Here is a 19,093-nt window from a genome sequence, read left to right as displayed (position 1 = left end):
AAATATATCAAAATAGTTTTATACTGCATATTGATCTGGAATGGAGAGTTTTTTATTCGTATAATTATAAAACAGATGTGTAGAATGTTAACTAATTATCTTTTAAAACGTTCTGTATATAGTCATTTTGTTAGTTGCCATACATTACACATTGTACACGAAATATTATCAAAGTGTATCTGATAAGCTCTCTGTACTCCTCGAATCATTAGGATGAAATTCAGTGTCATATGAAACACAGAGTGCATTTGTGAACCAAAGTAAAACTATTGTTTCAATGTAAAAAAGACATATTTTCATGATCCAAATATTACTTTGAAAATTGTGATAAATGTCATGACAATTTCGAAGTGTCTGCCCATGTACTGATCAACTCTTTAAAGGGACACCAATAAAGATTTAGACAAAAAATTAAAAAAACGATATTTTTGGTTTCAAATATTGATAAGAGCGGAGTTTTGAATTATGCAGTCAGTTTGACCCAAATTTACAAATATAAGCTTACAACATCGCTGATGTGTTATTGACTTGCAAGTCAATAATTTAACCTCATTGAATCCGTATTCATGTGTCCTTCAGTTTAATCCCTTAGTTAGAGATGGTCTACGCATGTTCTAGGCGTGTTCAGCTATTAAAAGGAAAAGAATGTCAACATTAATGAAAGTGAAACAAGGATGAACCGTTTGGTTGACTGATTCAATCCACAATAAAATCATTTTTACAGGTAAAAACGATGATTAACATTTTTTTTAACCTATAATATGAAATGAAACAGACCTATAATAGTCCAATTGCACGTGCTCGATATCTTTTTCTATTTCTATTTATGTTTATATCGGGTTATATGATCGTCTGCAGACTTCGGAGGTCATCTCGATGGTAATTAGATTGCATCTATACTAAAATACAAACGGAATGCTGATACATATTATCGAATCCATGCTTTTAATTGTTTATTTAAGACTTTTTTTGTAATTTGGATATACCTTTTAGTATGCTATAAATCAAATATGAGAATCTGGGTCAAATCGGTAAACATGAATTTGACAGCTATTGTCCTTTTAATCTAGAAAGTAACGCAGACTTAAGCGTGAAGGAGTAATGCACCCAATCGATTCCACCTTATCGTAATACTTAATTAATTTTACCTATTAGAGTGTTCCTGAATTCGCTACTAAATATAAGGTCGTTTTATTTGTTATAGAGTAACCTGTTCATAACTTATTTGTTTTCAGTTATAGTTGTATCGGATGTTTATCGATAAATAAAAACATGCAAATAATTACTTGTCAATCAATGGGAGCGGAACAGGAGGAAAAAATGGTGGCAACTCGGCTATCAAAAGTGGTGGAATCATCATTCTTATGTTTTAGCCGAAATTGACACCCTCCTTCAGTTACGAAGATGTAAATCAAAGATCAGTTCCCCCTATGCTTAGCATTTCTTTTTCTGTACAAACTTTACAAGTAAACATAATCATTATACAGAAATGACTATGAAATATTGTCATCTTTCTTTTGTGCAACTGATTAATAGCAGCAATTTTGCTTCATATCTTGACAATCTTGTATTTAATGAAATTTTGTTGACAAATTGATATTGGATTTTATCATTGTTTTGCTGTACGGATTGCAATGATTCTTCGCAGTAAATTTTAGTTAATGTGATTTAAAAGATTCAAAAAGGTAAATGACCTTAGTCGATAAAAGTAAGGCTGTCATAAGAATATAAATTGAAAAAGGTTTTATATTATACTGATTTGTTTTTAATTGAGAAATATTTGTGTAAATATCATAAGGCTAGCTACATTTTCTAAAAAAAATAGAATGTCCATGGCAGCTGAACATGAGACAAAAAGTTGGAAATGGTATATGGTAGAACAGAAAATTACCATAAGTAAATAAAAGTACATGCAAAGGCTTATTTTGGTGATAAGTCATTGTATATCTAATGTTTTGGATTTATTTATTACAACGATTTCAAAGTGTTTCTTTCAGTCTTAAGTATAGAAATTTTGTAGAAATTTACTCTGATCTTTGCCTAAGATTGTGTGTCCCTCCACTTATCATAACTTTGCCTAAGATTGTATCTCCCTCCACTGATCATAACTTTGCCTAAGATTGTGTCTCCCTCCACTGATCATAACTTTGCCTAAGATTGTGTCTCCCTCCACTGATCATAACTTTGCCTAAGATTGTGTCTCCTTCCACTGATCATATCTTTGCTGTATGCAATCTACTCTGAAGTACAGTCGCCTATATCAAGAGTATACGACGACCAGGATTGTATATGTTGAGTTTGCCTATATCAAAAGTATACGACGACCAGGATTGTATACGTTGAGTTTGCCTATATCAAGAGTATACGACGACCATGATTGTATACTTTGAGTTTACCTATATCAAGAGTATCGACGACCAGGATTGTATACTTTGAGTTTGCCTATATCATGAGTATACGACGACCAGGATTGTATACTTTGAGTTTGCCTATTTCAAGAGTATACGACGACCAGGATTGTATACTTTGAGTTTACCTATATCAAGAGTATCGACGACCAGGATTGTATACTTTGAGTTTACCTATATCAAGAGTATACGACGACCAGGATTGTATACTTTGAGTTTACCTATATCAAGAGTATCGACGACCAGGATTGTATACTTTGAGTTTACCTATATCAAGAGTATACGACGACCAGGATTGTATACTTTGAGTTTGCCTATTTCAAGAGTATACGACGACCAGGATTGTATACTTTGAGTTTGCCTATATCAAGAGTATACGACGACCAGGATTGTCTACTTTGAGTTTGCCTATATCAAGAGTATACGACGACCATAATTGTATACTTTGAGTTTACCTATATCAAGAGTATCGATGACCAGGATTGTATACTTTGAGTTTGCCTATATCAAGAGTATACGACGACCATAATTGTATACTTTGAGTTTGCCTATATCAAGAGTATACGACGACCATAATTGTATACTTTGAGTTTGCCTATATCAAGAGTATACGACGACCAGGATTGTATACCTTGAGTTTGCCTATATCAAGCGTATACGACGACCAGGATTGTATACTTTGAGTTTACCTATATCAAGAGTATACGACGACCAGGATTGTATACTTTGAGTTTGCCTATATCATGAGTATACGACGACCAGGATTGTATACGTTGAGTTTGCCTATTTCAAGAGTATACGACGACCAGGATTGTATACGTTGAGTTTGCCTATATCAAGAGTATACGACGACCAGGATTGTATACGTTGAGTTTGCCTATATCAAGAGTATACGACGACCAGGATTGTATACGTTGAGTTTGCCTATATCAAGAGTATACGACGAACAGGATTGTATACGTTGAGTTTGCCTGATGGTAATCCTTGATACAGTACTATGTAGTATTATCTTCTGTTACATTGTTGTTGTCTGTCATTAACATCTATATTTAGTAAATGCTTTTAAACTGGTCTTAATGCATGTTCTTCTGTGCGCCTTTTGTTATTCCAAAAATCGAGGCTGTAATGGAATCCAAATGAAATAATAAATAAAGCAATATCAAGTCATAGACTAATAAGCGTAAGATTCCGTTTCTAGGATACATTTTAACCCCATCGTGCATGAGTAAAAGGTCCAGATGTGTGTAGGAATGTGTTTTCTGGTGTTGAAATTGTACAATTGATAAATGTTAATGTGTGTGTGGTTGGTCTTTTCGGGGCTTGGTCCTATTATGTCAGCAACACTTCCAAATTACTCCTGACAGTGATGCTGAATATTTTACTTATAAATATAATAAGTCTATTATGGTAGCTGAATATCTGTAATTAACTTTGGAAACATATAACTCCTGATACCAGTTTTAGACCTGTCAGCTCCCTTCCGAATACCGAGTCATCCTTTGTACTGGATTTTTTTTCTTTTTTTAATGTTCTGTTTTGTCTTGGTTCGTTCTTCGGTTAGTAATTTTAATTGTCATTCGACTTTCTATCTACACAATTCAAAGACATCACTAACTACGGGGTATTATCATACTTTACTATATCAACCACTAATAAAATAATTAAGACATTACTATAAGTTTTTCATTCCTTCAGGGAGAATAACCCCATTTTCCCTGACAGATTGCGCGTATGCAAAATAACTGTTCAGGAATATGCGCGTAGGCAAAATAACTGTTTGGGAATATGCGTGTGGGCAAAATAACTGATCGGGAATATCCGCATTTCGAAAATTACTCGGAACAAAGCTAGTAACGTCATATCGTTTGTTATTTTCTGGAAAATATGGCGGCCGCCTCAAGATTTTTCCAAACAATGATTACATCTTTGTATTCAGTTCAGTATAATAATACAGTAAGGGCATTCATGAAAAGTTAACATCCAAAATTATTAAATCTCAAAAAGGTTATTTTTCCTCGGTTATACGGACCCTAAGGAAAATAATATTTCCTCGATTTAGAATTTTTCGATATTACATTTGCACGAAGGCCATAATTGTATAAATTAAAAGTTAAAAATAGATATATTTTGCAATTTCTCTTCTTCCATGCTATTTCTAAAACTGCAATTTGGTCATTTTCACGGGGTCGCATCTTTGTCATTTCTAAAGCAGTTTGGAAAATACCTAGGTGAATTGAAATCTATTTTTCTAGTTGTTTCATGAAAACATCTAGTCACGGACTCAATTCCTATAAAAAAAGTTTTGTCCAAAACTCTGTAAAATTCTTGTAAAAATATGCAATTTTTCCCGAAAAATAGTGACATCTGTGTTGTGTCTTTTCAACCTTAAGATGAAACGTGTTTTTAAAAAATCGTTCAAAGGTGATACAACTCATTTATTTAAGGTCAACTTTGCCTCAGGGAGTTGTAACCTTAGTTTTTAAAAGAATTTCCCGCTTTATATAAACCTGAATATGGGAAAAACCAGGGATGTATAAGCACATAGAAATGTTACATGACGACAATAGACATACATAGCGTTGTCAAATTTATCTGAGGTCAATATTGCCTCGGGAATTCTAACCTTAGATTCTTAATAATTTCCTTATTTATCAATGGGGAATTTTGAAATAGTATGTTATTAATCGCGGCATGTCAGTTCCGAAGCACTGGTACTTGCAATGGTAAGTACTGCAGATTATGGAGTCTTTTCAGACTTTTTAAAGTGCATTTCATATGACCTATAACATTAGACTTCATCCATGAATCACATTTTGAATGATATTTAGATAGATTGGAATATTATACATCATGTTTCATTCTTTCTTTTGTTTCTGAGATCATAAGGAGCATTTGTCAAATATATCCGAAGATCTTCAATACCTACGAGGTTGTGCCGAGTGTGTAGGAAAATTATGAACGTTCCAAGCAGTTCTTATTTCTTTTTGGTTCAGGTCAATGAATAATGGCTAGACAGTGGATAAAAAACACTGAATATTAAATGCATCTGAAACATTAAAACACTTAATAACAGCAAAAATATTTATTTTAATGCATCATACTTATTTTTATAATAACACTGAGGCCACTTTGTCTACGTCTCGTTCACTCATGAAGATGGTAAATATGACAATTAATAATGAGTGATATGAAGAATTATTCCGTCTCTCAAACTAAAAGCTTTTTACATCCGTAAATGTCAATGATAATTATGATACAAATAAAATAAATTACAAAATATCCTAATTCTTTTTTCTAATGACTAATATATTACTTGACATTCCCTTATAATGCAATTCAAAAATCTATTTTGTTTTTCTAATAAATATCCTCAACGACTTATTTCTAAATGAAGACAGTCATGTGAACTTCTTGTAGTACGCTGGCTGAAAATTAAACTGAAACAATTTATATTGTCGTACAACAAGAACACCATATTTCTGCATATAAACTAAAATCACATCACAGCTAACAACAAAATGTCCTAAAACTTCATAAATGATGGACTGGATATGTACATCTCGTAGACATGATGTATACCTATTTCCTGTAACACTGATCACAACAATACGCGTTTTGATGACGTGAGAATGCACAACATTGGCATGGAAACAGACGTGTCTGACGCAGAAATCCACGTTTGCTTATATTTCCATATTCGATTGAGTCTGGTTCATTTTCTAATGCGCTCCGACAAATCAAACAGTCCACACTATTTCCATCTATAGCACACAAGTTACAAAGGTCTGTTACGTCATCTTCATCTCCGCCACGAACAGTTACTATACAAACACAAAGACACATTAAGATAATCTTCTGCATTGTTCAATATTGGTATTATCTGAAAAAAAAATATGTTTCATTGTTATATAAATATATGTGTGTGGATAAAAAGTGATATTGTAGTCATTGTCTTTGTAATAAGAAAAAATCTTCAATTAAAAAAAAAACCCAAAAACAAGTACATACAACTTTAATTTTATAATACGTTTACAGAAAACATATTTCCATAACCTATCTTAAAATATCCATATGTCCTTAAAAAACGCAAGTCAAATATCAACTCCGCATTCAAAACGCAAGTGTTCCCTAAAAATCTTTAAAATTGTAAATTAAACGCCATCAAACATTTTGACGTTTAGAAGAAGCATAAAAACAACACTGCATTCGCCCTAATTTTCAATAGAAATGCATGTGGATATTTGTTTTTTAACTGTTTAGTATACAACCTCTAAATCAAAAGAAACATAATATTAAATTCATTAAAGTTCAACCTTTCTGAATTGTTCACAAGGAAAACGAACTAACAAAAAGTGGTCTTTTGTATTGTCCAATATTTTATGTAATTCCTTTTTTTTGTATTAGTTATAGAATAATTTGAAAGACAGACAAATGATCTGAAGTTTCTTGGATAAAAAAGCCCCTCAAAGCATCAAACATTTCGTCCAAATTGATTGTTCTCATGGAACAGAGAAAACCTATAAAACCCCATCTCTCGATATTATATACAAACAAGGAAAAGAAGACTAGACTGCAGCTACGACAATTCGAACACACTCGTGATAATTTGTGACGCAGATATTCTTTAACGTTCACCAATTCATGAAGGCGTTCGTAAAACTGTCCAAGGGATGACTTTAACTATATCGTTAGGAAGCATTAGTTCTATAGCTTCATTGTAACTAGCAATCCTATATCATGAAATCTGTTATCAACTGGGAGATACATGTACCTGTATATACTCCACAAACAGGCTCTTGGACTTGGATGGAGAGTTGTCTCATTGGCACTCATACAACATCTTCTTATATCTATCTATGCTGCTACATAAAAATGGAATGTTCACAATTCAGATCAGTCAATTTCTAGAGTCAAGATATCAAGGAGACCTAACTGTATCTGTGGTATCCTTTATTTCCAGTTCGATTGAATAGATGCGTTTAACATAGTCACTAAACTTTGAAATATTTCGTGAGAGGACATCATTTATATAGTGGAACGTGAAGTTAAAGGATATTTCTAGCTTCTTTTCATTCTTTTTTCAGTAGTTTCCTCAAACTTTTGAACATTTAATTCAAACTAATCTTTCTGTATTTCTAAAAATGTAATTACCATCAAATAAATTTTAAAGTCCTTCCTGCAATACTTTATTTAGCGAAAGTTGAGATTGTAATTGCTATTTTAAAAGAAATTGAAAACAACACAAAATATTTTTAAGATTACTCGAGAAATCGATTTTTTTTGGAAATACTGGAGAATAACTTTTCATAACACCTTCTAAAAAAGAAATTGCACTTTCAATTCTATTCATTTATATCAATTTATGCCGGAAAATCTTCTCCGACTTGCGAGAGTACATACTTTGCATGTAGCAAGCCCACTATTCACTTGACTTTGCTATAAATGTTATATTTTTTTGTTCAGAAAAAAAACAACGTGTATGGTCATTGCAACTTCAATGCTACAATGGTTTCAGTTGAAACATTACTGTAGCAAAAATGTTATCTATATTGCCACTCCATAAAATGGGAAATCAAAAAGACAAAATGGTTTTAATAATAGGAAAAATGAATGAAATGATGGACACGTTTTATATTTGTTTGCGATTTAAATGATATTAACATAAACTTTTTATAGTACAATACCAGATTTTCGGTTTCGTGATATATTTTTTATTAGTAAACGGAAAGTAATAATTAAAGAATGTTATTGATATAGGCCCAATGTTTCAAAGCTATTTCTAGTGGCTCGATATTACTACAGTTTAGACAATTGTTCAGTCGAGCATTTATGTCCATCTTGAAAATCAGGAAAAAAAAATAACAAATAATGTATAAAATTTATATAAACTTAGCTTTACCCCTCTTAGGAGTAAGGAGTAATTCAAAAATTTTCATAGACCTGATTATGATATTTTAACAGTTCTAACACTGTGAAAATGGTCAATATTCATTGCATTCAACGTGCTTTTCTGAAAAATATGTATATACAGCAAAAGTCTGAAAAACTTCATTAAATAAAAACAAAACACCTGAGAAATTCAGTTTTAGTGAGAATTGCAAAACTGATCCAGAGTGGATTTATTGAAATTTATCTAACATATATGTAAGTGCTGAACTAACCACTGAAAGAACAGTCCACCAGCAGCGATATAGACCTAAGTAAACACTGGTAGAATAACAAAGTGACGGTATTAAGGTAAATTAAGTATGAATTTTTACTGAAATAGCAAATACTGATGCAGAAATGCAATTTATTTCTGTAACTTTATAAAGATTCGATATTGTTGATCATATGTACATATAAACCAGGTACTGTTATTATCATATTCATATTCACCCTAAATTATAAAGGTTTAATTTCCTTATAATAAATATATTACACGAGATGGCAAAGTAATTATCTGTAATAATCATGTCGGAAAGTAAATTAGTCAATTTCACGTAAACAGTTCCATTAATTTGTAACATTTCCGATAATAGCTTTCTATTTTGATTTCTGCGTTGTATATATGGTTTTATTTCAATTTTGTGAGTTTTTCTTCTGCCGATGAACTTTTGAACCACATTGGTAAATGGTTTGTGAAATTTTAAACACTTAAAAAGACTTAAAAAGGGTTAATAACATATTTTGATTTAAGGTAAAACAGTTCCTTCTAACATAACACGATGTGACAACTCTAACATATGTTGAGAGTAAAAATAACTTTAAATCAATGTTTTGTAAATAAAATCAAGTTACCAAACTATTTTGTTGCATTTAAAGCATTCGAATAAATGTTACTTAATTATTTAAAAAAAAACCCAAACCGAAATAATATTTCAATAACAAGAAAGCAGACAATTGAGCGAAATTCAAAATTAACTTTGAACAAATGTAACAATTCAGTTCTTACCTTGTAAGCTAATTGATCTTATAGAACTATTGCAATTTAATGTTGACCGGATCTTTTAAGTATGCAATGCCATTAAAACCCCACAGTCACAGTACGATGTCCAATTATCACACGTCGATTTCCAATAACAGACTGATTCCTCTTGTGGATTTTCCAAAATCAATCTACTATTTCATAGAAAATTTATAGAAGTTTATCACCTACAATAAGAATCCTTCACGCCTTATTTGTATCTGATTTGACAGTCAAATGATCTCAGTTTCATTGGAATAAAATAAAATGTTTCAATTGTCATTTTCCCATCAGTTAAAATATTGTTAATAAAATGTGAACGCAAAGGGGATTGGGAACTCGATACCATTCACTTTTTTATTATTTTTTTTTCTAAAATAACAATATATAGACTAAACACGCGAAACACTAACTATATATTTAAGAGTTATTCAAGAAGTTACTGCACGGAGATGCATGAATGACTTCGCAGTAATCTTCGATGATAGCAGGGGAATTCAATTGAAATGAGAAAAAAAGAAAGTTGAAGAAAAGGAGTTGATTCTGTTTTATTTTTGTTCTGACTAAATAATGTTTGCATATGTGTGTTTTTAGTCTTTGGTACAAGATTAGAGGCTATAGTAGTTTACAGATGTTCAAATCTCATAAATCCCTTAACACTATACAAATCAAGATAAAAAAACCCGAGGGAATTGGATGAACTCCAAAAGGGGCGAGACTGATTGTGCTTACAGGGTTAACCTCGTTAACTTTCTACTTTTTGTAAAAGGAAAGTAGGTAAGCTTTTACACTTGTTTTTTCTTCTTCGTTTAAACGTAAAACAGTCCCATCAATATAACACTTATGACGTAGTAGTATTGCAAAGCTAAACAGTACAAAGCAATGAAATTAGACTTAAAATAATAAACTCTAAACTAAACATAGTGAACCCCTTACATAGAACGAAGCTTTTGTTATGTCTACGAGTGATTGTTCCTTGTTGTCTGAAGACTGTATATCAATATGTTCGCTTTTTGTTTTACGTCAAAAATTATTCATGAAGCAAAGTTTCCGTGTTCCATGATTTTATCATATGCGATAATTACAGTCACAGTTATAGATATGACGGAAGTTCTTTTTCGTATTGTTGTGTCGTAAAGGCGTTCTCACTGCAATAACAAAAACAATGTCATAAAACTACCCATTACACGTATCAATGTAACTCAAAATAGTTGTATGGTCTCGATTGCATTGAAAAAAACATATATATTAGTTACCCTTTTCTTATCATGGCACTGGCCAGTAATTATGTTCGTCCTGTATTACAGTTCATTATTTAAACAGACTATATAAAGCAACTTTGTAACTCGATCTGTTTTCCATTTCATTTTTTTTTGCTTATATAAAAATATATTTACCAATTAATTATACTATATACACAACATACTTTAAAAATTATCGAAGTTGTTTGAAAATTTAATGTATGGATATGCACTAAGGACGTTTCTAATACATGTATTATATTAACTTATTATTAGATAATAAAACAGTCATTGAATATAATTGGGAAATAGCAAAGTTAAAAAAGAGTTTGATATAAAATTGGGGAGATGTGGTATGATTGCCAATGGAACAACCAAAAGGACGCCAAGGATGTGAACAATAACAGGTTCCCGTTTGGCCTTGAACAATGAACAAAACCCAAAGCACACAGTAAGCTTGTAAAGATCCGGGTTAACAAAATGTAAAACAATTTAAAAGAGAAAAGAATTTCGAAAAGAGGTCCGACTCATCAGATCGGTCCTTTTGGCCTAAGAGAACTTGCAGTTACTGGAAACTAGTTCAGAGGCCACTTTTAATTAATAAGTATACCATGTTATCCGAGACTAAAACATCAATCCGTACATGCCAACGGATTCAGCGTAAAGATGTCGAGATAATTGCGAAATATGAACACCATAACGAGAGACCAAAAGAACGTCACCGTCTAAAAAAGTAAAAAAAAAAACAACAAATTGAGTTTCATTTGTGATCCGTATGTATCCAAATCAAAAGAAAAGGACAACTAATTATGTTCATATTAGTCAGGAACATGATCACAAATGGAAGTGTTTAACGACCTTGACTGGATATACATCCCTCGCACGGTCGGCTCGGTGCCCGAAGGCGTTTGGTGAGCGTTTAAATAATTTTGTGCCATCGGTCAGGAACAGGTGGAGGACGCCATTTTGGTAGGCCGCCATCTTGGTTTTGTGAGTTGTTTTGGTTTTTCTTTTGTTGACTATTTTGATGTTCTTCACAACGGCTGCTTTCAGGGCCAGATTGGTCAGCTTGGCAGCCCGCTAACCTCGATGATGGAGTACTGGTAGATGAGTCTCGGACGTAGTATTAACGATGACAGGAAGCATTATCAGGACCAAAGTCGTGAGACAGTGAAATGGTGGTCCATCATCTAACACCTAGGATACAGCCCTCGGACGCCACTCGGCATACCATTCCCCCATCCATAATGGGTTTTGGAGTGTATGTTGACGCGGGAATTAGCCCTACGCGGATTATAGCCTAACGTAGTCTGTACAGCGTTGGATTGGTTTCTGTCATCGAAAGTAGTAAGTCGTTGATCCATCCAACAGTAAACCCTCATCGAAGATAGCGGGTAAAGGAGAGCTGACCCAGCACGTCCGTTCAGTTGTAATGACTGAGACGTGACGAATGATGAGGAACATGATAGTCTCTTTCCACTTGTTAGAAAGTAGGAGGCGGGGCTTATACACTTTCGTTTTTCATCAATTATATGAAATATAAAAAGAGCCATAATAAAAATAATAATGAAGGCGTAGCCTGGCGAATAAAATAGAACAAAGCAATGAAAAATGGAATTAATATTATAAACAGTAAAGTAAACATAGCGAAACTCTGTACGGACGTCTGTATATAGAATAATGCTGGTAATTTATTTTTACGACTAGTTGTTGACCTATTATTGTGTATCAATATGTACGCCATCTTTTTTATGCCAAACATTCATGATGCATGATTTCCGTTTTCCATGATTTTATTATTTGCAGTAATGATGGTCACAATTAAATATAAGATGACGTTCATTTTGATAATTGTTGTGTTGTAAACGCGTCATCCTTGCAGTCACAAAAACAAGTTAATAAAACTACGCACTACACATTTCCATGTAACACAATCAATTCTACAAGTTCTTAGTAAACTATATGCACGGTGGCTATACCACTACAAATTTCATAATAAGATAACAAGCTCTTCTTTGGTTTATATATTAATGAAGATCAGAAAAAGTGATCACAGATTTGACAAGTTATGTATAGTTCCTGATCTAATGTAAAGTTAACCCTAAGTACCTTGAAATACTTTAACAGTTTTATTTTGTTACAGTTCGTGTTTAGCAAATTATGTGATATATCATCAAAGTGGTAGTCTTTTCCTGTTCTATTACAATTATCAAACGTAACAACAGATAAGCATGTCTATTATAGAAAAAAAACAACCAAACACGAATATTTAAGGATGTACATAGGACAGGTTTAGGAATTTTTGTCAGATGTTCGGACTCCTTGGTTTTTTTCCTACGATACAGGGTAACATATTTTGCCCCATAACACTCATTTTTCTTTTCATATGAAACTTTAATAGCTTATAAAAGGTCATTTACCAAAATTTAAGCAGACTCTAGATTTCTTTTCTTTCGATTTGAGACCCAAATAATACCAATGCAAATATAAGGTAAAAGTCCAAGTCAGCCTTTCCCCGCCATTTTAAAAAAATCAAATATCTCAAAAAGGAGTTCGATAACCTATCAATAGTTTTAGCTTATTTTGTTCCTTAACTAATGTTCTTCTGACTTATAGTATCAATTTTAAATTCTATTTATTTTTAATTTCACCTAAGTACATCCTAAACATGAAATTCTATAATTGTGTCCTATAGTAAATCATACGGTATACACAATTCATTCTCTTTTATTACAACGAAATTCTGCTGGCTCTAGTCATTGGTTGTTCGAAATTGGTATATCACATGGATTTTCATTTCAAAAAATGTTATTAACTTGCACAAATATCTTAATCCTTTAGTATTTTGGGAGGCCTCAGAGCGATATACCTTATAGGAGGCGACCACACATAAAAATATACAGGATATTAAACAGCTTTATAATTATATGCGCTAGTGGTTTAACAATGAATACGGACAGATGAACGCGCAGTTGTCACACTATTTGAGATAAGTTCCAACTATAAGTAAAACACGTATTAATACTACGGGTACATTCATGCACACTATGAATAGAAAGAAGAAACGACAAAACACTTAAAATAGAGATTTTTTAGATCTAAAATAGAAAAGTCTGCGGATTTGGAAACATATGTTAGAAGTTCACCTATTACATTCTAAATCATCATCTAATTGACAAACACTGAAAAATTCATCAAACCGACTATGTCATAGAGATTCAATTAGAGATGGTCATATCAATTCGTATTACACAGGGAATTGACCAGAACGTTTATTATTATAAATATTTATAATGAAACATCCTTGGAGAAAATGACTTAATTCCAATTTATAATATAATACTATCTCATGTTCATTAAATTGCATTTATTTATATAAGAATAAGTACAATGTACATCAATGATGTGAAGTGTTGCTTCTAGGGCAAACATTTTACTGTAATTTGGTTTGGGAAATATAAAACCAAGATTCAGACTGTCACATGTTTATGTGACTGATCAAAATCTTTAATCTCGTCAGTCTTTGTCGCTTTTTTCGTTTTTTTTTATTAGTGGTTTTTGTCCATTTTTGAGTTTTTTTGTCGATATCATTTGTCAAATATACTAACATATTGTGAACCCTCTTTCAAAGAGACAAAAGAAACTAAAGAGACAATAAAAATCATGAGTGGAAGAAAAACAGACAAAACCAAGACCAAGAAGAAAAACGACGAAAATACAAACAATATCCAAATAAAAGTCCAGAGACAATATAAAAACGGAGGAAAATACGTGTTGTTATCGGAAAATAATATTCTGACTTTACATAATTACACATGAAAGAAACTACAGTAACTTCAACTCCAAGAAGACATTTTACTTTTGTAGTTATATTAGTACAATATGACTAAGATTGACACAAATGTTTAAACTTAAAATAAACAAATAGGATGATTGGTTGTGAAAATATTAGGATGAAGTTTGTCGCCAGTGACAATTCCAAAGTCATTCTAACGTAATTACATACACGTAACTGAGAACTGACGTTAGTAATCAAATGAATATAACTGTATCAGTTGAAGACATGATTCTTGAAACTAACAGAAATTTGAATATCTACGAAAATCTTGACTATCGTAGGCGTTTATCGCTTTCCTAGAATACATGTAACTTACTAAGTCGCTGGGGACAGAGGAGGGATCGATGTCAAATGTTAAATCCTGTTCGGAAGCAATATGTTTGTTTGTCTTTCAACCGCATGTCTGTATAACAAGGTTTTATCTCTAGGAAATAGCTGGAAAATGTGAATGAACAACATTTTAGTTTTACTAAATAATTGTTATATTTTCAATAATTTCAATGAAATACGAACAACAATTCGTCTATTTTAATAGCGTAATCCAATAAAAGAGATCAATGAAAGTCCAAGGTCTAGAAGGCCTTATTTTTACTTGTAAACTTGTGTATAGATAAAGTAACAATTTCTGATTTCTTATTTATCTTTAAACGATATTAACATGCAAATATTTTATATATGAATCATTATTAATATGCTTATTGTTAACATTGACGGATCAAGGATTTTTTTGTTCTTTTTGTTGTTAGTCAAGTAATATGATCTATCAAATAGCTATAATACCTTATGTATATGATTCGATAACTGGGTGGCGGTCAAGGCCGATTTTATCGCTTAATAGAACACAATTCTCTAGAAATTTTAAAGGGTCATATCGATCAATTTGTCTCAGCTATAAAAGTTGCAAAAATTTTACCAAAATTTTCCATAAACACTTGTGAGTATATTAATGTCGATAACATGAAAAATAAAGTTCTTGAGGTTCGACTTTAAATCTGTAAATACCGGTTGAAGTGTAGTTTAACGCTTCAACATGTATTTTTACAAGGATGTTTATGTGGGTAAAATATTTTTTTTGTAAAGCTGTAGCTCATATATATTTTGACCAAAAACCATGCGTGAAATGGCCATTCTAGGTCAATACGTATATAATATCGACATGTTTTTTACATCATAGTGACATCACAAATGATCTTTCTGTTGCAGTTCAGTGTACAGTTAATATCAACTTGTTCATTTATTAATACAATAAACATAATTTTAAAGGCTTTAATAAGTTTACTATCTTTGCAATTTCAGGGGCCAAATAATGGCTCTTATCATACCTCTTACTTTATACATATTTTGCTACACTTCTTAAAATTTGATTAATTGTTTGTCTTCAGTTATTGCTATTTTACTTCATTTTCATATTTTTGGGAGGAACTTCAGAGAGTAAAAGGAATGGATGACAAACTGAATAAGAGACATAAAGAATCAAGTAGTAGCAAACGAAAATAGAAAAAAAATATTTATGACATCATTGTCTCTTTCGACAATGAAAATCCTGGACCTGATCCCAAACGAGGTAAAGGTGGTACTTGAACTAGCCGACAATTTTGAAACTCATCCTGTAAAAAAAGCTGCCAAATTCAACCAGACTTCATCCGCGAAACAGCAAAAATTATGCATTCTTATGTATGTTTTTGGAGAGAATCAAATGGCGTATAATAAGTTTACCACAAGAAAGATACCACCGCTCTTGTCCTCCTTCCAATCTGTGAAATTATCAATAAAGAATGTAAAAGTTAAATCATGTCAATCTGATTTTCATTTTGTTGATCTGTCGTTCGCTTAAAAAAACGTTTGTTTTAATAGACTTGAAGGATAAGCATTATCTTGTGAATGGTGGTAATTTAATTGGGCCTAATTTGATTATGATTGCAGGAACCCACCATTTTCACTGTTTGAGTTCTCTTGGTAGTTTTCACTACACTGCTATGTTTATATGGTGAGTGTGTGCCCTCCCTTCCGTTTGAGAAATCCTTGATCTGTCCCTGTTTTTTCAGTCCACGTTTTGAGATTTAACCGTCTTTGAAACGAGACATTCCAGTTTATCTAAAAATTTAGGTGTCATTACTTGGTTTCAAGAGTCTTTGAAAATGTATATTATTATATATTCTGTATATTCCCTTGTGTAACATATATTACCTTGCTACAAACGCGATGCACTTTTCATTGTTAAAATTATCAACAAATAATATCTTTGGTTAAATAAAATTACTTTTAATTTCAATGATGCACAACATATAATATTTATCGAATCCCTAAAGTGTTACATATTTCAATGAAAGATAATGACACATTTGTCTGGAGTTAAATTGGTAGAAGTAAATTAAACAGAATAATATCGTATTGGGAATAATTATTGCACAGTATATTATTTATTATATGTATTTTCCAATGAGATCAGGAAAATGCAAGAATAGTGTTAAATCATATAAACCGGTAATAAAGCAGATCACGAAAACGGTATTATGAAAACGAAAAGTAAAAAAAAAACATACGATGTATATCAAAGAAATATCACTCTCATATATTTTCTCTGACAGTTATTTCCACATTGCACGCATACTCGATGAAAGTGTGATTTTTTATTTTATGCGCTATAATCTAAACAGAAAATTAAACGCATTTTTTTCTATATATTATAAAATTTCGTTACGCGTTTTTCGCGTTTTTTACATGTACGTCGGAAATGTTTACAGATTTTCTATATGGGGATTGATTTTATAAGGTTATATAATTTGAGTCTACATAGACTAAACAGTCTTCATAGCCTAAACAGTCTACATAGACTAAACCGTCTACATAGACTAAACAGTCTATATAGACTAAACAAACAAAAGAATATCTAGCATTCCCAGTCAAGCGACAATCTTGCCGATTCTCACAAGAAATTTATTAAAAAGAAAGAAGTTGTCAGTGATCTATATACGAGTTAGCATGCAAAAATAGTTAGATAGTTACTATAAAGGGTTCTCAAAATCACAACAAATGCATACAGATGATTTTGGGTATCACATGTCATCTCACATTACACATTTACTATTTCAGTATTTATCTTAAAGACCAATGTACGGAAAGTTAGATCGAAAACTGGTTGATTGGTAAATGCAAACCGTTTAAAAAAGGTGGTTTGTTCTTTTCTGTGAACTTATTAAATGTTAATCAATAAGTCCGTATACATTGTACAACATTTGAAGCAACATTAACAAATTAAGAAATTAAACCAATGGTTATGAAAATAACATAAAGAACCTTTAGTGAGCAAGCTCACATGGTGTCTTCCCGATTGTCCCACTTTTTTAAATTACAGGTAAAAAAGTAATGAAATTTTGTGGGACAATCGGGAATATGTTTGTGGGACAATTGGGAAGTTTAAATGTGGGACAATCGGGAATTGTTTTGAAGGTTATTAATTTGTTTTTATAGTGTGTATCATCAAACATAAAATATAATATTAAGCCATAAAATAGCTCATATCAAGCACTACTCAATTCTACATAAATGTGTACTTAAGAGGTACACTTAAGCACACATAATAAACAGCTTAATTCATCAAAGCACACACATGACATGAAGAGCAGATACAATGCACTATAAAGCACACACAATGCAGAAGGTACTACAATAAAGCCTACATGATACATAAAATAAACAGCACAACACATCATATGATTGCAAACAATTTAGTCTAAGTGTAACAAATAAGAGGCAATGTTAGCATACTGAAACACACTAACTAAACCATTCTGAAGACGATCTCTGTGTCTTGTAGGCGTTGATTGAGTTGTGTGTATTTTTTTCTCTTTGTTGGTCGTATTCCCCCGGCTTGGCACTGGATGAAGGTCACTGCCTGCTCTTCTTTTACAATGTAGGTAGTTTAGTAGCGTGTATATGTTTGGGTGTAGTACTTGGATCACCTACTTCATGCTGCTTTGACATCCTTCGAGGTGGTTTGTCGTCCTTGGTCCTTCTGTTTGGTAATGGTTCCATAGCTGTCTGTTGCTTTCAACCCAGTATGTTGTGACGTAATCCGTAAACGTAGGGGTATTTGCTGTTGAGTCCGGTTTTTCCAGGTTTTCAAGGGCATGGAACCAGACGTCTTCTATTTCTGCATGTGGTACAAGAAACGATGCCCTCCGTGTAATGCTATAACAGTGATTCCTGGAAAGGATGGTCTAGCAGAATTCTGGACATCAATAAGAAAAGTTGTTGGGTTCAGATGAATCTGACGTTGGGTGCAAGCAGTCTTTAGTAGTATAAAGAATCTTGTGTAAATGTCCTCTGACTTCACTGGAAAAAATGCAAAGACTAGTGGAAACATATCTCCATCAACAAGTGCGTGTAGACTGTACAGTGTAAAAGAGTTTATCCTCTGACTTCACTGGTAAAAGACTAGTGGAAACATATCTCCATCAACAAGTGCGTGTAGACTGTACAGTGTAAAAGAGTTTATCCTTTTTGTTTCTAAATTGCATGCATTATTTCTAAATTTATATTAAAACTTTAGAAAAAAATGTAATTCAAATTACGGTATAGATATTTGTTTTATAAATAAACGTAACATTATAGATATATTTCATAAATCAGAAATGTTATATTAATTAAGCAAAAGTTC

At 32.2% G+C, this 19,093-nt stretch overlaps 1 long non-coding RNA gene across 1 annotated transcript; it reads right to left on the bottom strand.

The window, feature by feature from the left end:
• Positions 1-5,475: 5,475 nt before the first annotated feature.
• LOC127733005 (uncharacterized) lies at positions 5,476-9,460 on the bottom strand. The gene is made up of 2 exons (XR_007996561.1): positions 9,343-9,460; positions 5,476-6,288 (listed from the first exon to the last, which is right to left on the bottom strand). It is a non-coding gene; the product is annotated as an uncharacterized LOC127733005 (long non-coding RNA).
• Between the last annotated feature and the right edge of the window lie 9,633 nt (positions 9,461-19,093).

This window comes from Mytilus californianus, unplaced genomic scaffold (genome assembly GCF_021869535.1).
Source record: "Mytilus californianus isolate M0D057914Y unplaced genomic scaffold, xbMytCali1.0.p SCAF_3, whole genome shotgun sequence".
In the NCBI taxonomy this organism is placed as follows: domain Eukaryota; kingdom Metazoa; phylum Mollusca; class Bivalvia; order Mytilida; family Mytilidae; genus Mytilus; species Mytilus californianus.
This window is presented reverse-complemented; position numbering and strand designations above follow the sequence as displayed.